Source organism: Myiozetetes cayanensis, unplaced genomic scaffold, assembly GCF_022539395.1.
Source record: "Myiozetetes cayanensis isolate MyiCay16 unplaced genomic scaffold, myiCay2020 scf20-37, whole genome shotgun sequence".
NCBI lineage: Eukaryota > Metazoa > Chordata > Aves > Passeriformes > Tyrannidae > Myiozetetes > Myiozetetes cayanensis.
In genome coordinates this window covers 4,887,606-4,910,901 of record NW_026087412.1, presented here as the reverse complement: position 1 = coordinate 4,910,901, position 23,296 = coordinate 4,887,606, and the positions used below count along the sequence as shown (strand labels likewise).

At 42.5% G+C, this 23,296-nt stretch overlaps 1 protein-coding gene across 2 annotated transcripts in view; it reads right to left on the bottom strand.

Moving 5' to 3' along the window:
• The window catches only part of MAD1L1 (mitotic arrest deficient 1 like 1), a 346,820-nt gene that overhangs the window by 129,282 nt on the left and 194,242 nt on the right, over positions 1-23,296 (bottom strand). The gene's annotated exons all lie outside the window — the stretch shown is intronic.

Below are 23,296 nucleotides of genomic sequence, written 5' to 3'. Positions count from 1 at the left end.
CCAAGATTTTGGAAAGGTTTGTGAAATTACTGTTTGGCTTTCCTGAAAACATGTGGTATTTGTGGGCAAACACAGCCACACGGGCTTTGCACACAGCTAATAAACACCCCGTTGCTTTCTCTGAGCTATGAAAGCAGAGAAGTCACATATCATTAGAAGTCGTCTTTGAACGTGTTTATCTTCAGCTTACAGTTAATGGCTCAGCATTTATGTCAAGAATTGTCTGCTGTTAGTCCTGCATCAATACCCCTTGGAAATTTTACTCAAAGATGGAAAAGAAAAAAAAAAACAGTAGGAAGGCAAAATTGGAATTTATCACCTGAAAGGCACATGCAAAGTCCCTGACAACTACAGCTCTTGCTGCAGTTAGCTTATTAACTAGAGCCTGTCTGGCTATACAGGTGACCAGCTTTTTTGGGGTCTACCTGTATTTTATTTTAACTTTAGCAGTTTAAAAAAAAAAAAAAAATTGGTTGCTCAACTCTCTCGTACAAAAGGCTACTGGAGGCATTTCTGCACCAAGTACAAGGCAGTCTCAGAAAGCTTAATCCTACCTCAGGAAATGCCATTTTAATGGAAATTCTGTTTCTTGGTTTTGTTCTTTTTGTTTCTTTGCTCAGGCTTGTTAAAGTGATTAGAGTAAAACCTAAAGTAAACCGCATCCCAAAGAATTCCCTCTGTACCCAGTGCACAAAGCACAGCACGCTCACCCGCCCCGGCTCCCTCTGTCACACAAGATAACTACACCAAGGGATCTTTAAAGCCTGTGGAACAGGAGCTGTATTAACAAAAATGGATTGCAAAGATGAGACAAAGCAAACTAACAAATAAGCAACAACCGCCACCTGCTCCTTGCAGCTTTGCCAGTATGTGCATGCTTGAAATCAGAAACAGTTGGATGAAAAAAAAAGAAAAACAGAAGGTGCTGGATGTTGGGAAAAGGCTCATTTGTTCCCACCAGGTCTCTTGCCAGTTCCCCACCTTCTTTCTCTCACCATCATCTTTGTGTGAACATCTGCACACAACACAACCCTGAAACCTGGCACCAGAAATTCATTTGGGCAAGCTTCTCATCCCTTTCTTAGCCTGTTCTTAGTCCAAAGCCTGCTCCTTCTTCCAAAAAACAGGAATATCTTTCTCCTCGTCCAGGTGATGTGACCTCTTGCCCATATCCCTTAATTCAGGCAACCTTTCTCCTATGGTGTCCTGAGCACCCATTTCCAGAACAGTGAGGGTAAAGGCAGTCTGTGTCAGCCAGAGTTAGACCTGTTCCTCCCCAGAAACTCCTCCACAGCTTCCACCTGCACAACAGATTTCAGACCCTTGCCCTCACATGCAGGGAGTAATCCCACATCCCACCTTCTCCTCTCTACCAGTAACACCACCTCCAACACCTGGATCAGCTGCTCCTCCCACAAAGGCTTCTACAGGATTTTTCTCTCTTCCTGAGAGGATCCTCCACACTACCCACACTCATTGATATTCTTCCCTATGGCCTCTTTCACCGCAGCATCTCCAGCAAATTAGCAGTGAGACAGGGAGGTGGTTGGAGTCTGTATCACAGACAAAAAAGCTCTAATCACACTGTTCTAACACCAGACCATATCGTTTGGTACAACATGTAGCACATTTTGGACACTGCTGCAATAGGAGTAATAAAATAAAATGTCTCAGCAGTGGTGCTGAAGCCCTTCAGGTACAGTTTTAAAAGGAGATCTGTTCTCTATACCCCTTTCAAATGTGTTGTTCCCTGGAGGATGCAAGACTATAATTTGCATTGAGTGAGGCATTCAGATGAGGCCTGGGATGCAAACAAACGTGACAAGAAGGTTAAGAGTCAGGACAGTGAGACATGGAATGGCATGGAGTTGGGTAATTTAGAAGAAAAAAATGCATTCAAACGTTTACTGTCCTTTTCAATTGCTGCTCTTCCTTTTATTGAAATGGAAGAAAATCATAGTCTGCTCTAGGATGGTTTGTTGCCACCTAGAGATTTGAATTCCAGGGTTTCTACATTAGTTTTTTCAAGTCAAGGATTCCTGTCTTTCCAGAGAACAAAGTCCATAAAAAGTTCCTATTATTTACAGTCTAGTAGCGTGCAGAGAAGACCTGTGCTGGTTCAAAAACCTCTGATAAAGACACTGAAAATAAAAAGCACACAGGTTCTGGAAACAGCCCCAAAGAGCTTATAGTGCGAGTTATAAAAATTCTTTCTCAGAGATAAGACTTAACTTTATAGGGTGAGAAATGCTGGCTCTCACAGATCTGAATTTCAAAAAAACATTCTATCAACTTTCCCATACAAATGAAGTAACTTTGGTTGAAAATACTGTCAGACCAAATCCAGGTTTTCAAGAGAAGTACATGCAGGTGTGGTTTTTTTTTTAAATTAACTATTTCTTTACTGCTCTGTTTATTATTCTGCAGCATGCACATGCAGATACTGTCCAGTAGACCAGAAAGACAGAAGACACTGCAAGTGAGGTGTTTTTGTGGTATTTACTCCAATCCAGATATTCAGCCATTCCAAACAATATTCTAAAAATCTTGCTTTAACGTCCCTGTAATCCTGTGTTTCATGGTAAAGCTCTACTTTGGAGTCAGTTCAGATGGGATTTCAAGTGGAGATCCCACAGCAGAGAAGCAACATGAATTGGCTGTGTCAGGCTGGGACCCTTGGTAGTCAGACAGAAAGAATCAGAGTAAAGTATGACAGCAGAGGTCCCACTTTAAAGACTTTATAAAGAAAAGTGAAACTGCAATGTAATAGGATTTTCCAGTTAATGGATCTCATTAGCAAAAAGCAAAACCTCTACGGGTATTTTTTTTAGATAGTATCTGATATAAAAAGAAAGATGCATAATTAAGAATTATGTAAAAGCCATCATGATCTGATGGCAGGAAGTTCATCTGAGCATATAAAAGCCTGAAAAGTAAGTGACAAGAAGAGCTGTCAATCACACTGTGTATTTGTACAGCAAACACGTGGCATAGGCTGGATGCTGAGGTCAACCCCAACACCCTTACCAGCAATGCTGAATTTCCTAAAGGCTCCAAGTACACCAGGATGTTTTGATCCTGTAATTTGATGCATCTAAAAGTACTGTTATATGTCCTTGCATGTATAATTCTGACCTGGCAGGATACAAAGCAAACCACTGCCTTTCAGTGGATGAAGGTGCCTTGGCTGCACCCCTGAGCCATCACTAACAGATTCCCAGCCTCCAGCTGGAAGCACTTCCACTTAAAGAGCAAGTCAAGTTCCCTCTCACATCCTACAGAAACTGTGACAGACGCAAAGGGTTTGGAGGACTCATTTCTGACAGGCTCCTGGAGCAGCCGGGCAGTGTCTGAGTGGGTTTTACAGCAAACGTGTTCCAGGTTAAACAAGCTCTGCTGTGAGAGGTTATCGCCTCCCACGCGCCTTCTGCTTTGGCCAAGCAGAGGATGAGAATGAGGGAAACAAAACATGTCCCTGCAACACACTGAGGGGAAGAGCAGCTACAGTGAAACTGCCAAGTTTTATCTTTTTGTCACTTGCTTCTCTTCTCAGTGATGTGGAGGTTGTCTCACCCCTGGGGAGAGCTCGCCTTCCCCAGCATCACCTCAATGTCCAGCCAGGCACAGGAGGAAATTCTAGTAATGGATAATTTGGTAGAGGGAAAAGTGAGAGCTTCCAACTTCTCAGAAAAACCTATACCCATGTACATACCATCCTGTTATCCATGTAGTTATCTACATTATTCACCAGGAGCAGTCAATGCAGGTTCACTTGGATATGTTGAACAGGCAGAACTCTCTTCTGTTTGCTCTGCTCTTTCTCAAGTAAGAAATCTGAGTACCTAAACCATCCAAATATCGATTCAGAGGGTACATTCTCTTCCATGTCCTCAGGGCAAATAGACAAATGTTTGGTTTTCCTTCTCTTTTCACCATTTGACCAGGTTATTTTTTTTTTTAATTTAAGCAAGTTGTAAGATCCCTGACAAAAAGAGCTCTTCTCCCCTTCTCCAGGAGCACGACAAATGTCTCCTACACCTCCTTCCTTCTCCCCACCTTGTGATGATTACCTTTTGGCCCCAGGTTTCCTCACCCTGCTTCTCAGAGAGCTGGACTCTGCTCCCTTGGTCCCTATGCAGAAGGGCATCACTTTGTGTCCTTTTATTCCTTGAACATTAAAAGTTTCTACAGACTTGGGATTAACAAACATTAGAAAGGTCCCAGGCAGTGAGAACAGGGCTGTCACGGAGCAACTTGCTGTGCATACAAAGAAACCCTCGACTAGAAGAGTCAGCAATGTAAGGAGAATTAAAAAGCACAGTTAAATAACCCTAAATCCTCATGCATATTTATAAACGACATCCCATCAAAACTAAATCAATACCCCTCACTAGTTACATATGGCCTGAGAAAGAAGAGCTGGTAACTTGGTTTTGCTTTACCCATTGTACTGATGAGACCCAGAAGGTCTCCATAGAGGAATGGAGACTTCTTGGGCTGAGAAGGGGAATTTCAAGCTGTAAAATCACAGGAGCAGAGGAGAGAGGAGGAGCATCAATCCACAGGTGGCACAAGGGATCCACCTGACCCTTGGCTATGGAGCAAAGTTTCAGTTTGAACATTTCTATTCCTATGACAAAAATTAAAACACTTCTGTCATGAGAACAGGTTTTACAATTTAAGCTGCATCTCCCACCATTCCATAGCCCCTGTGCTGGGTGAGACTGTCCACGTGGTGACTTATTCAGCACAACCATCTGCTTAAATACACCTCCTTGGCTTTCCCTAGGGGAAAATACTTCTTGGTTGCCTGCAAAGCTTCAATTACAATTTATCCCTTTTCAATTAAATGTAAAATGAGCCAAACATATGGGAAAATGCTTAAGAACATCACACTGGGATCACTGACCCATTAGCAAAATGACTCTGTCAAACATACTAAACCTGACTTACATCACTTCATTCCCAACAACACATCTTCCTTATTCAAGCTTAGACTACTACGAAGTTGAGCCAAACCCAGTCTGAATCTATCTTAAAATATATTTGGTAGACACAAAACTGTCCGAACAACAGTGCACAACTTAATGGTCTGAAATACAACTGTCCTGCCTCCTGTTTGATTTTATTTCACCAGTTTTACGTCACTGTGCTAATGGACTGGAGAGCAACCAGCACGTCTTGCACAGAGATGTGAAGGGGCGATGATTTCAAGTTTTACTGCCAGGTTTTTCCAGAATTATGACTGCCAGGTCAACCTCTAAACTGTTAAGATCCTCCAAAACCTCATTTAAAACACAGTACTTCCTGCTGTATAAAATTCGGGCTTTAGTTTTTATCATCACTTTCCTCACTGCCAACATGTATCACAACACTTTTAGGAAAGAAAATTGTGAATGAGGAGAAATTCTAGTTTTCTAGTGTTTCTCAGTGAGAAACCAGCTCTCCAGCCTTTGTACAACAAACCACCGAGGAGAGGACAGTTCAGCCTTACACAACAGCTACCAAAACACGCTCCTGCACTGCGGTAGTTACTTCTTTCCCATTAAGTTTTAATTAGACAACACATGCATAACTCAGAAACACAGCCTGGCTGCAGTTGAGAAGGCATCTTTTCAACTTCATTTGGAACCTGAAAGAGAGCCTTCCAGCATCTTTAAGCACACAGTCACCCTGACTTTCAAGGGTCAGACCACATTTGCTATGGAGAATGCAATTTTCATTCTTTGTAGCAATTACCTGGTCCTTTTCCATACTTCAGTTACTGTTCTGTTTATAATGCAGTTTTAATACCTTAAAATTACTGCTACTTCAGCTGCACTCCTTGGCGGTACACAGGGTCTCAGAGGGAGCTAAAGGCATTTATTCTGAATTGTTCTCATGAGCAGAACCCCAAAACTGTCTCTGGTGTATCTGGAATGTACTGACAGAAACCACGGAGTTTCTGCCTGAAACTGAGACTGAGTAGTAGACGATCACCTCAGAATTCACCTGACTAAACCAGCAAAACGTGGCCTCAAGAATAACAATAAAAATATCAATTGCATAAATTCAGACATTTTTATCCTCCAGCAGGTCAACAGCAAAGATAAAAGAAAGGAAAAAAAAGGATCAAGAGAGGTGATAAGGGAAAAATACATTTGATGTTAGTGATTTCAGAAAAAAAAATATTTTCTGTAATCACTGTGAAAGGAGTACAAATCTCTGCCATCATCTTGCTTAACAGAGCTCAACAATGCTTACATTTCACTTGAGAGGAAATACCTGGTTTTGCTATTTCAGCCCACTCAATCACTCCTCCTCCACTTTCTTCTCCACCTTCAAGCCTTGACTCGGATGTGTTCACCTACTGAAGTTTGCAAATTGCTAATCACCCATTGGCAGTATTGATCTGCACGTTTTACTGCAGTTGGAATGAGGCAGCACCGGCTGGTGAATGGACTGTGAAGACTGAAAAATGAGATTAACCAGCTCGCCTCATACAGATCGAGTTATCTGCTGCCTTGTTCACTTTTCATGAAGCTTCCAGAATGCAGCAAACTGAATCTCCTTAACTCACAAGACAGGGCTGATACACAGCTCCATTAGAAGAAAAGATCAGAAAAAGCAAGTAACACAATTTCATGGAAAACAGGTCTTGTCAAACAGACTTGAAGAGATTTCAAGTCTAGTTAACTAAGATAACTGTGTTGACATAACAGAATAGGAATTCTGTAATGTATTTGCTTCGGTATCAAAATCACATTTTCTTTTACAAGCAGCATGATGCAAAATCAGACTATGGCAATTTTTAAATGGCCCAAAAGCTGATGAACTAATAGTGACATTTCCAACAAGAATTGCTTCTTTGGCTGATTGTATCCAGCACACATTCACTAAGATACATAAGAAAATAATAAAACCCTACCAAAATATGCAGATAACACAAAGGCAGAATTGGAGCAAACAACAAGGCCCACAAAGATAGCTTAGAAATCTGATTGTGCTGGGCACAATAATTCCCCGTGAATTCAAATGCACTGTGAGACACCTTGGAGTGCAGAACAGTCTCAGGTGCACAACACAGCAGGTACTTTTTGGATGACAGTGTCTGTGACGAGGGCTTTTGGCCACACTTAATAACTAAGAATTACCTCTAATTTAATGCTGTGGGGAGAAAAAAAACCCAAGGAACAGTGAGAATCTTTATGTATTGTTAAGTAGGACTAAAGAAACAGTATTATCCCTGAAGGCAACACTGATGAGACCCGACAGTGAAAACATGCCCAGGTGAGGTGTGAAGCCGTTAAAGGGGTTGTGGAAAATTAAGGAAAGTTGTGAGAAGTCTTCCATGAATGATTCAAGGTCTGAAAACCACATCTTCCACTGAGAAATAAATGGAAATCAAACTATTTCATTTGCTATGGAGAAGGCTGAAGCAATATGATCAGGGTCTTCGGTGGAAATGTGACACTAAATGGTTCTTTAATGTAGCAAACAAAAGCACAGCAAGAACTCGATAGCTTCACAGTGATGCCAGAGAAATGGAAATAATATATATTTTTAATAGGGATGGCTAACCAGGGAAACCGATACATCGTCTATTACTTGGTGTCTTTAAATCAATATTTGATATCTTATTAAAAAGAGTCTATGGAGCAACCACAAGTCACTGGGCAGATTTCACTTAAAACTGTATTTTTGTGTTATATCAGACTAAATGAGTATTCTTTTTAGCCATAAACCTCTTAATTCAACTCATTCTGCTTCCTCCTTTTCAAAAAAGTGTTATCCAATACTTTTATCCATTCTCTCTCATATCATTAATTCCTCCTCTTACTTTATAAGCCTCCAGACAATTCTGTAACTTCAGCATTTATTCCTCTTAGACATAACAAGAACCTAGATGTTATCACTGACAGTTTAATCTTTTTCAAGGAGAGTTTTAATTTGTAGAGAAATTATATTAGAATCAATGCTTCTAAATATAAAAATACTTTCAAATCTATGTTCATTTCAATATTCCAGAGTGCCAGAGCTGCTCAAATCCTCAGGTGATGGAAAATCAGAATGACACTTAAGATCCAGCCACTGAGATTGTGCTTTTTTTTTCCCCTAAAGGAAAAGTCTTTTTCACAGTCCTAATGACAACTTGAACGTGTGGATGTTGATCCACATGGATGTAATCCAGCTCATTGGAAAACAACAGGGGTTATTTGGTAATTAAGAGAGCAAAAAATCAGAGAATGGAAACAGGTTTGTCACCTGCCATCTTTCTTGGTCTGTAGGCTTTAAACTTTGGAGTCTCCATCCTGATTTAAAGGGAGTAAAGTCAATTTAAGAACTTCTACTTTTCTGGGAGATGGTGAAGAGAGAAACAAAGATGAGATGTGAAATCTCTAGAAGTCAAAAAACACAAACACATCTCTATCTACATCGCTCCTGACCACATGTGTACACATTCCTTGTAAAATAACCATTCTGTACACACGTTCATCTTCATTAAAGCCAAAGCTTTAACAAACTATTTCTCTCATTTCCATCTAACATCCTGCTGCCAGTTCCCCATCTATCTCCCACAGCTGCCCTCTGAAGGCAGCACCTGCCATCAAGTTTTGAGCACTTCTGGGAGGCACCTGAAGGACTGCAGAGTGGAAGGGGAGCAGGAAAGCAAGCACGTTGAACAAGCACAATTTCCCCCTGAAATCCCATTTTATGTCTGCCCTGGCATGCCTGTGTCACAGTAACAACAACATGACTGTGGTTCCTCATGTTCATCAAGCACAGGTTCAGACAGATAAAACCTTACGGTTCTGCCCTCAGGAAAGACCAGGAACATCATGAGCTGACCCACTGAGAAAGCCAACTTCACTGCAAAAGATAAACCCAGCCCCCTAATCTCAAACTTGGCTCCCCCCAGCTGTCTCCTTGACACTCTTGGTAATTCTAATCCACGCTGCAAAAGCCCTACAAGAGACCATAACATGGTTGCCTCTCTGTACTAATAAGAAAATACCCAAATCATTCCTAATTCCTCTATATGTGCCTGGTTTCTCTGGATCAGTAATGAGCTTGTCCACATTGAACTTGAAAATACTATTCAATTTTATGAATTCTGCCTGGATCCGTACCAACAGCAAACTCTAATTTGTTTTCTGAATGTTATCTCAACTGTAAGAACTGATCAGTGCCTTCACTTCAGCTCTGCAGCCTGTATATTAAGCCAAACCACACACAAATATGTTTGCCTCTCTCAAAAGCTGTTAAACGAGATAGTCTCCTATTCAAAACAGAACACAGCCGGGCAAAGCACCAGTGAAACCAGGAATGCTGCTCTTCCAGGCGAGAAGGTCAGCAAATTTTGGGTCAGGCAGTCCATGTAACCTCTTTAGGAGGAACTCAGGGCCCAAGGGCTTGATCTCTGAGATCAGCCAGCTGTGCCCAAGAGGGGCCAAAGCTGCTCAGGTCCAGGCAAACTGTGCCAGAATCTGACAGTGTACCAAATCTGGTGGATTTCGTAAAATCATTTCCACTGAGAAATGTTTCTCTCCCTCTGTGTTCTCCAAACTACACTTTGCCAATGGAGACTGCTATGGCCAAGGCCCTGAGCATCTCCTTTGCAGCACAAGGGACCAAGTTTCAGGGAAATTATCCATAAATTCCACTGAAGCCACCTCATTACATTCTGTTACACCCACAACAGAGCTGGGATTTGCATCACCTCCTGCCTGCCAGGCCTGTGCCTGTCAACAAAACAGCCACATCCCCAAACTCTGCAGTGCTACCAGTCCCTAGCTCTGCTGTGGCACCATCTTCTTCTTGCTGCTGCTGAGCTTTCTCTCCTGCCTCTACACCTCAGGAACATTTATGTTGGAGGTTTTATTACTTTTCCAGACCAAATATTTATAAACAAGTGAAGAAGAGAGCCTGAGTCCCAAGTTTTTTGCTTGTGACAACGCTCTTGCTTCTGTCAGGAATGGGTTTTGCTAGACTGCTACCATGGAGTAGTGAGTATTACTATCAGTCAGCCCTTTGTATTCAGGAGATTCCTGACTTGTTTCTGTGTCCCTGACACAGGGTTGGGAGTGGAAAACTATGCTTATTCTGGGTAAGTCACTGTGCTGCACTGCCAGTTCCCATCTGGGCAGCTGCTGCTAGTCCAGATCTCACTGAAATAGTCATGTGAAAATAGAGTGCAACAGGCACCCACAAAGAAGAAGGTACTTGGAGGCAGAAGATGGATTAAAATCCTTTTTTTTTGGTATATTAATTTCTACAAGTGTACTCTCAAGTGCTCAGTCTCTAAGCTCTTGGAAAAGAACAGTAGCTGGAAAAAAAAAAAAAAAGAACACTGAAGAACAAAAGGGAAGTGGAGTAACAAGAGATCTGTCTGCTAGTGCTAACACTTTAAAAGACAAATTTTACTTATTTTCAAACAAGCAAGCTATTTTCCAATTCTCTCTCAGGAAATGGGAACGTGCAGACTGACAGTGGACCCAAGGTTGCTTAAAACCTGATCTACAACCTGGCTGCCAGGGCTCGCTGCAAGGGATTTGTAACCTTCAGCCTTGGCTGCTCTCTCTTGGACACACAGCAGCCTCTGAGCAGCTGTGACAGGCATCCCAAACATCGCAGCAGAAAGGGAGCTGGTGTGGGAGAGGGAAGCTGGAGGAAGAGGATGCAGGTGGTTTCTGTGCAAAGCACAAGTGAAAAGAGCTGGGAAGGTCCCTCCACGGGACCGCGCTGTTGCTCTTGGACGTCAGCAGATCCCTCCTAGGATGAGCAAGGAAACCAGCATGAGGTAAGGGAAGATATTCCAAGCTCGATTCAAACGCCTTCATCCATTGCAGTCACATTTACCAGCACCACCTGAACTCTCCATTTACCACCTCCCTATTTTAAAATTAATCAATACCACTGCGGGGCAGCAACTTTCTGTGTAAGTGGAAAACAAGATGGTCTAGAGCCCTGGGAAATTCTCCCTGTTCCCCACCAGCTTGATACCAGCTCTGATCCCGTGTCTGCATCACGCACAGACAGTGCTGTAACACGGCCTTAAACAATGCAGCAGCAGCCACTACTTTGCTTCCAGCAGCTCGACAAGCCTCGAGCTGTGAGTAAAGAGCCCCCTCTGCTTGCTCCTCCACAGCAGTGTGTGCACGGGACTAAGGGCTTAATGAAAGGGAAGGACTCCCCTATGGAAGGAGAATGTGGGATGTAGGAGCTGTTAGCTCCAGTATCAACCCAGCAGTGTGGGCGTTTGGGAGAGTTCTGAAGGGGAGAATGACTACCTGAGAAACAGAGAAAGGTGCAGTCTGCAAGGCACATGCAGGACTCCAGCTGTAATCTGTGGTGTCCAGGTGGCTAAAAGGCAGTGAGAACGAGGGACTGAGATGAGCTGTACTCTGTGGGCACAGGCAGCAAAGTGCCATCCAACTGTCCAAAGAGTTTTTAAATGTTTGACAAGAAAAGCTGGGAAGGAAGCGAACTAACCGAGGAAGTCCCCAAGAGAGGAACGGAGGGTGGCACAAGTGCAACAGGGGAAGGAAAACATGAGAAACAACTTCTGTACCCCCTTGACAACCACTGGGGTTTTTCAGATGTGTAATTCCTATGGGAGATGAACTCAGGGATCAAGTGTTGGAGCCCATCTGAATCTTGTCAGCACAACAGCTGATACCAAACCTACTTCTAGAGGAGATACACCCACTGGGAATTAAATATCCTGACAGAGGAAGGCTTTAAAATAATTCTGCCCTTTCCTTCGTTCAGTACTCTTGCTAGTAGTGTACACATTAAAAACAGCAGAGGAACCACGTACACTAAAAAGACAAACCACAAGTGTTTGCATTAAGTTTTACTGACCTTGTACGTAAATCAGCCTGTAAAGCCTGGTAGCCCATTATATACTATTCAATTACTACAGCAAGCATCCATCCTGGGCCTTTCACAGTGATCTGTAGCCTGGAACAGGTTCATAAACAGCTCAGAAAGGCGACTGCTGTAGATTTCACTTAACTCCTTATCTGTCTGCTTTAAACGGATTAAACGACTGTGTCATTAAAATGCTTCAAGTAAGCCTTTGATCATAAACTTCTCATCATTTTACAGTTATTGAATCTGATCCCTAATGAATCTTATTCTGCCATATTTCTCTGTCTCTGTTCCCAGCCTCGCTCCCCATTAGTCCTGGTTCCTCAGTCCTAATGCGACTGCTTTGTATGCCCGACCACTGCCTCCTTACAGCCCTCGATCGTGGCTGCTGATTGCCCAACCCAGAGGAACGGATGAAGTGCAGGAATTTCATTTGAGGAAGGGTCAAAAGGAGCGAGAAAATAATCCACAAAATACAAACCACACAGAACACTCTTTACATATTCACCGCACAGCTGCGTGACTGCAATTCCTTTCCGAGGGCCCAGCACCGAGCGGAGAGGGGGGATTCGGGCACTGTGTTCTCCCACACTTTAAGGAAAAAAGATTTTTTATTTACACAGTAAAAGGGTACAAGGAAAAAAAAAAAGCACTACTGAGGTCAGGGAATTTTCTGCCACAGAGCACCATCAGATTTTATCAGCTGTAATGAAGGATGTATCTGATCTCGGTGCTGCAAGTGCCCCAAGACAGACACCAGACACCAGCCCACATCTAATCAAAACAAGGGTAAAGCCACTGCAGACCCTGGGAAAAAAACCACCAGTCTAATTAGAAGAAACCAGGGAAAACGGAGGGAGACAAAACATCCAATGCCCTCGTCCATGAGCCAGTGGTGTTGGTAATAATGAAGGAGAGAACAAATGTTTACCGGTCTGCAATGACCGGTAAGCGATGTAGACCATGCGAGTTTCACTGAGGTCATTCTGCATTCAAAGTTCTGCTCCAAACTCAATCAGGCTACAAAACCAGTTATTAAATGTGGTGCTAAATCTCACTCTCTTGCATCAGTTTAGTTTTGGCAAATCCAAGGGAGTCACTAGGGCTCACACGTGAGGGATGGCAGGGGGAATCTGCAAGCAGTAGCGTAAAGAGAACAAATAGAGGGTCAAATTCCAATGCAAAAGACGTTTATAAAACTATGTTTTAGAAGAGAATGTCATTATTGGATATCCCAAGTCCTTATATTTTTCTCCTTGAGAAGAAGACAACCATTTTCTGAAATTTCAGAGACCTATTTTTAGGGAAGTCCATTTCCATGAGGCACAACAGGAAGAGAATGCCTAGGAACTCATGTCTGGCTATTGCTCAAAACAATGTAGAAGGACTCCATGGTGAGGGCAGCTTTTATCCTTCTGTATCAGTAGACACAAAGGAGAAACAAGAAGGTCTTTCTAGCAGCCACAGGAGAGGAAAGGTACTGTGCAATGTTATATGAGAACCAAATGCCTGTTTCAGCTGTGAACTCTATCAAAGTCACATGAAAGTGTTAAACTGAATGCTGAAAAACTGCACATTTGATATGGAAGAGGCCTATTATGTCAACTTGCACAGTCCTTGCCAATGCAGCACACTGACTAATGTTAATCATTCTGTGTTCTAATTATCTTACCATTATAGCAATTTCCCTGATGATCATCTCCCTTCCCCCCCCTTTTGCTGTTGTTCAGTGTTTTTCAATGATGCAGGCTGTAAGGCTTGGACCACCTCTTGGCCATTGAGTGTTTCCAAAGAATGTACCAAAGGGTGTGTTATTATCTCTCTCCATCATCCCCTTGGCTTACCAGGACATACTTCGTACTTTTAAACAAAAGGGTGGGAAAGAGGCAGATGCTGCTTTGCTTCTGTGCCCTGACGTGCTGTGCCCTGAAACCTCCCAGTTGAGCCAGTGCCACCCTCTGCCAGCCCTGGTGTGGTGACAGAGCACAGCAGTTTTGGCTACAGTGGGACAGCAGGAACCAGCATCCTTGCTATGGCCCAGCTGGAGCGAGGCTGCCTTAGCAATTGCAGCAGAGCAAGAACGGATTTATTTTCTGCTTTACTCCAGTGGGGAGAGAAAGGAGTCAGATTTACCCATTTCTACCCCCAGAGCACAAATTACTTGCAGATTTCAGAGTGAGTAGATAGAAGCAAAGACATAGACAAGCCCCTTGAACCAAAGAAGTGATGGTCCTTTCTGCCTCATCACCCTCATGTACATACAGTGACATTTTAATTAGCTTCCCCTATGTCTGACAGACATCCTGTGTCATGCAGAGAGAAATCACTGCTTCCTTCCTACCTTCACTAAATTTGGGAGCTTTAAAAAACCCACCACCAAACAACAACCCAGCCCCCTCTCCCTTCCCACCCAAGCAATTCAATTACTTGCCAGACAGCACTAAGAATCCATTAGAGAAGAATATATTCTGCATTTACTGTGGAAATCTCCTGGTGATCTTATCTGTCTCTCAGTTCAAGCTCAAAGCTCAATTGTTTTTTTCTGCCAGTGCAAGGAGACTTCAAGCAGTACTGAAATCTTTTCAGATGGGGAGAGTCATCTCATCTTCATTTCGATTTTACAAGAATAAGAGAGATTTATGGATAAACTGAAACAATAGGAGGAATGGCTATGGGGCAAACTACTGGATTCTGAAGGGCTTTAACTGCTCCAAGCAGCAAATTCAACATTTTCCTGAGCTCCCTGCCTAAAGAAATAAATACTTCAGAAACAGCCTTGCCCAGTTACAAGTTTTCAAGCTATCATTGAGTAAATTGGTAGAAGGACATCATCTCTAACTTTCACACATATCTAAAGGACTCAGACTATCTTTTTGATCCCCTAGAAGCATGAAACATCAGTAAAGAGCATTAAGTTGAACGAAATAGCCAAAGAGCTGAGACGGGAGGGATGAAAGGGTAGGCTTAGGAGGAATACACTGTTGAATTGACTGACAGGTCTGGCCTGCAGTATGCCCAGTATTTTTTTCTCTAAGATGCTCGAGAGAATGGACCACACAAAAATCTCCAGGTACAAATGCTTCTAAGACATTTTAAAGAAGTGTCAACAGCAGCATCACACTAAGAAGATATCAGAGACCCCGAGAAAGCAGAAAGGTCAAAAGACACTCATGTTCAATCCTCAAAGTACTCGGCTCTAGAAGTTACTGTTTATGTGCCACCATGGCACAGCCACTGGGCAGCACTGGGGAAACCATTTCATGTTACACAATCACTATTCCTCTCCACCATCCACCTGAAGAGGATCCTAATGAATGTCTAGGATGCTGCCAGCTCCTTAATTTCAACCTCTATGAACCTGAGTGGAACAGTCTGAGAGCTGCCATGGTTGTAGTACAGCCACGGAAGAAGCCCCAGCCCACACTCACTGTCTGTTCTCCCTCCTGAGCAGTTCTTTCCCTCCCTGTTTGGCCACCTTTACCATCCCTCTGACCACACTCCAGTTGGATTCTGTTGAAACAATCCCAGTGATATTCCTATTTTATTCCCATATATATCAAGTCATGTCTACATTTAAAAACAACAGCATGCATTTTAATAATTGTCTTTAAACTTACATATACATATATATATATATGCATTTATATAAATATATAAATTAAATTCCCTGGTGTTGTATTTAAATGTTCAGGCAGCTCCATCATGTTAATATTAATTGTAACAGCTCAGACATATCTAATCACACTTTTCCTTGCTCACTGAACAGACTGACCGATGAGCAAGCCCTGATTCCTTGGGAAATAACCTTAAGGTCAGCAACTCTAGCTGTGATGGATCTGGAGGGAAGGCAGCTCCACAGCTGAGCTCCCTTGCAGACTGTGCTGTCAAGAGCTTTTCACATACCCCTACTCATAAAAATGAGAACATTTCTGTCATTACTACTGATTGCAACTGTGGTAGTACTGCACAGAGAGGAGGAATGTATCCACTGGAAGACAACCAGAAATACACAAGAGGACCTCTGGAGAGCTCATCCTTGCTGCACAGCCTTCATGTTACTGTTTTTTTCAAGTTTTTCATCTTACTAGAGCCAGAAGCACAATGAGCCCACTTTTCAAAAGCAGAGTCTTTGTTCAGAAAGGTCACAATCTCAAGTGAACATCTTATGTCATGTCCAACATGCACAACAGCTTCCAGGGAATTTTTATTTCATTTTAAATGTCCTGCCAAAAATGCAAAGAACAGGCACAGAGCTTCTACATCATTTAGGAAATGTGGGGTTTAAGTGCTGATCAGAGGAAGCAGCAGAGTTCCTGATGGAGCTGAACCCCATGTTCAGGTAAATACAGATGGGATGGAACACTCCCACCTGTATGGAAAACAACTGGGCTTTACAGACACCTCTGCTCCTCTGTACACACAGTGCCACCTCGTGTGACACCACTGATTTTTTTTAAAAGATACTTCTCCTACAGCATTTCACTTATCCTGCCATCCCAACTGTCCATCCTCATTTAAAGACAAGAGCCTTTCTACCTAAATTAGGCATCGTCTTCCATTCCACTGTTACCTGTCTTTCAAATCTAGGTAGGAAAGCTGTCAAAAACAATTGCTTTTTTCTGACTTGTCTGGATCTACGTCTTATCAAATAACAGCAAATGGAAATTGAGGCAAATCTGGACTAGGAAGAGACTGTATCATGACCTGACTGCACTCAAGGTGTGCTGGAAGAGATGCTCTGACATCGGGGTGTTAATTCTCCCCACACACATCCCTGGGTACACCATGAGCTCTGATCCCTCCCAAGCCTGGTCTGGGGAGTGAATGAATGCTCAATGCCAAGCATTTGAGTGACAGAGGTATGTCAAGTTTCCCTCCTACTATCTGATAAAATTCTGCAGGGAAAACTCTTTTTCTTTTTTTTTTTTTGATGTAAATCTGTGCCTCCAAGTGTCAAAGAGGCGGTAGGTCAGTCTGATCAAAGAGGAGTTCTGGGATGTGTAAGATAACTTATCAGCATCTCACATGCTTGGATCCCCCCTGGCAGAGGTCACATGAAGAAAACCTGTTTCTCTGATGAAAGCTGCCACCTCCATCAGTGGCTCAGCTCAGAGCATGTCCCCCTTTCCTCATGTATATTTTAACATCATTACAAATGCTGTCCAGTCTTCACTGGGACATGAAATAGGCAGATTTTCTCCTTCCCCTCATCACATACACACACAACAAACATTGCTAAATTCTGACTTATTTCTTTTCCATAATCTGACCAACACATCCTGGTCTTTTGTCTCTCAAGAGATGGTGTTGAGTTTTCTACACACCAAGTAGTAGAGGCACCATAACCAGAGTATCTTTATCAGAAGAATGAAAGTGCTGGAGAATATTATGGAAAGCTTTGATTTGACAAAGACCAGTGGCAAAAGGCCAGACCACAGCAGCAGAAGTGGCAAAGGCGAGGGCAGCATGAAAATGTGACCTATTACTTTGTTTAAATCAAAAACTCGAAAATAATTGGGTCATCAAACAAAGGCTGGAATGATAACAAGTAATGAAAGGCTAAAACCCCAATGTGGAGAGAGCTGTAACTTAAAAACGTGATACTCATAGAAATCTGAGAAAAAACACAAAGCTTCAGCAAACAAACCTTGCAAAACGTTATTTGCGCTATGCAGGTCTAAATGACATTTTTGTTTTGCTTCTGTGACACAGCAGCAGAATTCAAAGCAGCAGAAAAATAATAGAAAATGAAGAAAGAACAATTTAAAACTAATTTGTGCCATCGAATGTCTATACAGAAAAACAAGAAAACTATAAAGGGACAGTCACTCTTATCACTTCCTGAAACTTTGTTTTTTCTTTGCTGTATGATAAGTAAGATTAGAGGAGTTTAAAAGTGAAGTCTCATTTTAAAACTAAGGTTTGTTCCCAGCCAGTTTCCTTGTACTACAGCAGGACTGGAACAAATTCCCAGTGTTTGCCCCTGCAAAACAGGATGTGCTCCAGGAACAGCCTCCTCCTCAGTGCAGCAGCACCTCATCTGCATTTTGTGCTCATCACTGATTTTTCTTCTCCAGCATGGATGGCACCTCTTAAAGTTCGTGCTTCGTGTGTACTGCTACAGCGACCTTTTCCAGCAGGACATTTCCCATGTCCCAGCTCCCTCCCTGCTTGCTCTGAGGTCTCTGTGCTGCTGCTCAGGTACTGACACTCAGTGCACTGACCTTTCCTGTTTCAGAGCTGTTCAGGAAATCCAGCGCTCACCCTTCCTCCCCTTCTGCTCATCTAATGAGCTTAGTGATGCTACACAACTGCTGATATCTTCAAGGGTAGTGGCAGAGGAACATTAATGAATTTATTCTGGATTTTCGTGTTAAATGTATTATGCAAATGGTAATCAGTTTCTGCAGAACTTTGAGAAAGGTGCTGCATGAAATAAACAATACAGTGGCAGCTCTGGCAGTAGAATTTATAGAGCTTCAGGTGTTTAATATTCAATGTGCAAATTCCTTTAAAAAAATTTTTTTAAAGGGCATGTTGGTAAAATTTCCCTGCACAAATGCGAATCTGTGCACTCCTGGTCCCTGATGTTAACAAACATTAGCAAGTCTGTTCTGTGCATGTCCTTGTTTTATTCGACATCCACTTTGCACATCACATTTATCAGGGTCACCGAGGCCATCAAAGAGCTTTCCCTCGAACCACTTAATGACAAACCTACAACTTGCTGACATGTTTATGCTTCTCCTCTCCGCTCCCACGGAATGCTTCTAATTTCTGCTAATTCTAATAACTGCAATGTATTCAGAATTAACACGTACAAATATTTGCACAGCCCCAGCTAATTCAGTGTCACGTAATCCCCAAGGGCTGGATCACAGCAAGTTCCACACTCCCTCTGTTTTATACCAGTTCTGGGATATTCTTCACTACCTAATCCACGTGGCACAAGACACATGATGTTTTCTCCCAAATAACAGGTATAATCCTTCCAGCATAATTTATGGGCACATTAATGGGGGAAGCTCTTTTCCCTCCCATTCATTTGGGTGGCACTTCAGCACATCCCCTTAGCAGTTCACTGTGAACACCAGAGACACCCACACAGCAGAGCAGTTTGGCCGTAGTTTCAACTAATTAGCTCAAGTGATAATTGAAATGAAGGTGTAACAGCACAGGTGCTGCTCACAACAGCCACCAGGACATGCTGGGTGACTCCATGTACTCCTCTAACCCTGCCTGGTATGTTACTGCCGGTGCCATCCCATCTCCAGCGCTGTTGTCACCCACAGTAGCAGATTCATTGGTCCCTGCTGCAATCACAGCCAGCTTGCTGTGTGAATATTCTCCAGAAAACGTAAAGTTAGCTGCAATTACCTGAAAATACCTTTGCAATGAGGTTAGGAATTATGAATGCCAACCCTTGAGTGAAATATCTGTGCTGCAATTGAGCTACTGGATCAATAACTAATAGAGATGGTATAAATTTAACCAAGGCACCACAGATGTTTATCACATGTTTTTCATTGGTGTTTTGAGCAAAACTGTGGAGTGACCCCCAGAGTGGTCTCCGCCAATATACACTTGAGCAGATACACTTCCTCACATCAGTGAAATTTAAAAGATAATCTTTGCCTGTAAAAGATGAGCTTATCTTTGATAAAATCTGGGACTCTGTGGAATGGATCACAAATTGCTTGGTCCTCTTCCACTCCCACATGCTCCCATGAAACTCAGTGCACTGGGTGAGTGGGGCAGCACGATATGCTATGACCTTCTGAAGTCCTGGACTTGCACTTCTCTTTCATCTTCTCTTTACTGGGTCTCCTGCTGGATGTTCTCAGCTATTCTATCTTAAAATTAAGTCCCTCTGAAGCTCTTGCCAAAAGCCATACCTGACTGAAGAGATGCCAAAATGGTTTGCCCAAAACTATTTAAAGAAGCTTTTTTTTTTTTTTCCCCCAGGAAAAAAAGGGCTGAAATTGGTTACCTGAGGTTTTCAGTGGGGACCAGCTGTGCCACAGAGGCTAACACAGACCTCAGTAGGCACAGATGAAGGAAAAAGGACAGGAAGTTTGTGAAAAGGGAGAGAATGGAGATAATCCAGGAAGAAGACTCGTGAGCATCTGAGGTCAATCAGAGAACCTTGAAAGGTTGACTGTGTCCCTTTAAATTTTGTCACAGTGTAAATGATTCATTCATCATTCTTCACTGGTCACAAAATGAACAGTTAGACTGTTAAATAACCTCAGCTTTGCCTTGGGTTCTTAACTCCAAGCTACTCACTGCCTGGCTGCCAAAGCCCTAAACATAAAATGAGTCATTAATGCTTAAAGAGGAGAAACATTCCCTGCCCACCTTCCCTTGGGGTACAGCTCCCAAACGTTTTGTTAGTCCCTCAAAATACAGCACTACAATAAGGAGGAGACCAGCCCAACCACAAAGGCTGAAGAGATAAGGGAAAAGAGAAACAAGTGAACATTTTGGATGTCCAGTACTTTCAATATTTATGGACATTTGACTTCTGGAGAACCCAACCCTGCAGAGCCTCCTGCTGTGGTGGGACCAACCACCACAAGTTCCTGATAGCTTAAGGCAGGGCAATTAAAACGGCCTAAAGGCGACAAACAGAGTAAATCTTCACTCTGTTTGTATCAAACTGTACCAATTATAGCAGCTACTCTTACTAAAAAAATTATTACATTTCTGCTTGCAGAACTTGCTCCTCTCTTATCTTCAAATCATTACAGCTACAACACAACTACTGCCAAAATGGACAAGTGGTTTATGCTTTAATTTGTGCAAAAATAATCAATTTAAGGCCTGGAAGAATCTAAGATTTAATTTAGCCAGATTAATATCTTAAGATGTGAAATGGTCGATAACAATAGCAAAGTTAGACATTCAGAAAGGAACTCCTGCACATGCATTAATGAACACCTCAAAATACCTTAATGAAGTCATGCCAGCAGGAAAAAATACCCCCAGTACTTTGTGGAGTATATTTTTTGCAGGCAATTCCCTCAAGGACACTGTAATAGGGAATTCAATTCCTTCTACTCTGGCAGCAGAATTTAGCATAAATACTAGCTTCTGTCTGAGGAAAGTTTTCTGATGACTGTCCCCACACTATGTAGTTAGTCAGCTCTTTCTGAGCTTTGAGATAATTGGCAAAAATCAGTTATTCCAACATCTGTGAATAATACTGCATTTTTAAGAGTGTTGCTGTCTTATTAGTGATTGGCAGGAAGACCAAACACAACAAAAACAACTGTGAGCAGAGGCATCACACTCCAAGTTGGATTATTCAGACCCTTTCACACACCCAAACTTAACCTTTTTGGGTTTTGCCTTGTGCCTGAGATCCTCTCCCACTTTTCTGCCACCCTGTTCAGGTCTCCTTGACTGCCAGCATCCACAGGTGATCCTTTTACTCAAAAACAAGCAAGAAAATACAGACTCCTTCCATTTAGCCTCATAAATACACATGCACAAGCTAGAAGGGATTAGACTGCTAGCTTGGTTATGGGACTAGAGGTGATTTTCAAGCCCAAACACATCTCAGGGTAAAAAAACCCAAACCCCTCCTTGCCTTTTATCCATATAGATCCACTTATCTGAACTCTAACTGGAGTTTCATTTCTCTCACCAACCAGCTGTGAACTAATTACGAGGACTTTAACTAGTCCTGCTCCCTCTCCAAGCATATGGATCCAATTAAGCCAAACTGCAGCTGATTTTAATCAATCTTCCTTGAAGCAGCCAACCTTGAAGAATCTCTTCTTCAGCTCAAAGAGTAGAGGAGAGCAGGAAAAGCAGGAGAGTAGTATTTGCATAAGGAACACTTCACATCCGCTTGGTTGCCTGTAAACACAAGGCTCCTAGCAGTAAGAAATGCTAATTGAACACTCCTCACAAGTCTTTCCTCCCACTTTATCCGAAAAGCACTGATTGGATCAGTCTCTTTTGTTCCTGGCATGGAGCTGCACTTTTCCATCAGCAGCTCTGGAAGATGGTGGAGATCATTTCGGATAACTAAACAAACCAGACCTTTCTCTGAAATCTCACTCTGCCCACAACAGAGCAAGCACTGGCAGCCCAGCTTTCCTGGAAGCCTTTTTTGCTTCATGGAAATAAAAGAAGGGTAGAGGAGAGGAGATAAAATTGTCTATTTAAACCCACTCTTTTCATATTATTTGAATCCCTCTCCTGAGCCACACTTCAAATGTTTTCCTTAAGATAATGTCCTGGGCACCCTCAACAGGGTGCCATTTCTCCACTTCTTCAACATCTCCTGTGTTTTTGTAATCTGAGGGTTTTATTAGCAGTAAAGACCTGACCAGTGAGTAATATCCATGCTAAAGTCTTTATACCAGTGAAGGAAAATCAATGCAGCCTGCAGCCAGGTGTCAAGAGGAAAGGGGTTTTGGAAGATGGGGTGTGTGGAGGTGGAAAGCACCTTCAGGCATAATTCACAGCTGTCCCCACACAAGCACAGAATACAAAGAGATGTCAGATGTTATATACACTGCTGGGGAGAGCTCTCAGTGTATCAGTTCACCTGCTAATACTGAGCTCAAGGAGTGTGAGTCACACAACACAAAAGCTCCTTTCCAAGTGCTCGGTTGCCCTCTGGACAGTCCATGAGGGTCCCTTGCTCACAAGTGGTCTATTCTGCACAACTCAGCAAAATTCATGTGCCAACGCTCAGATGCAAAAGCACATGTGGGGAGGAAATTCTTCACAGAAAGAGTGATTAAACATTGGAACAGGCTACCCAGGAAGGTGGTAGAATCACCATCCCTGAAGGAATTTAGGAAAACATTGGACATGGCATCAAAGCCTGGAGTTGATGACCTTAGAGTTCTTTCCCAACCTAACTGATTCTGTGATTCTGTGATTCTGTGAAGAGAAGGCAAACATTTTTGAAACTTTACTCCTTTCCACACAGCAACACAGTCAAACAGACGTTTTTAATTACCAAATATTATCTTTATCTCCATGGATTTCAAGCACCACACACAGTTTGATAACTCAACAGACTTCAGTCCAATGTAAAGCAGTCAGAGCCTTAATTCTACAACCTGCCCCTTCCAAATTCACATCTTTAATATGTCCCTTCTATGCATCTTGTTAAAAGAGTCACTCTAAGCTTGGCCTGTCAAGATATTTGATTCTCAAAGTGAATAAAAATTGGGAAGGCTGATGTTTTCCCCTCTGAGGAGTTCCTGGCCATTCAGGTGGGCACACATTGATCACTTGCAGTTTAGCATTCAGCTTACATATTCCTTTAGTTGTGCTTTCCTCTCTACTCCTCTTTCAAAGAAGCTGCTCTTGGCATCCACTGCTCTAAGATACAAGTCAAGTGAGAAGTTCAGGAAGGGGGAGATACCTCCTGTTAAATAAAGAGTTAAAACCATGTCCTCAGCCTTGGCAAAGGAGA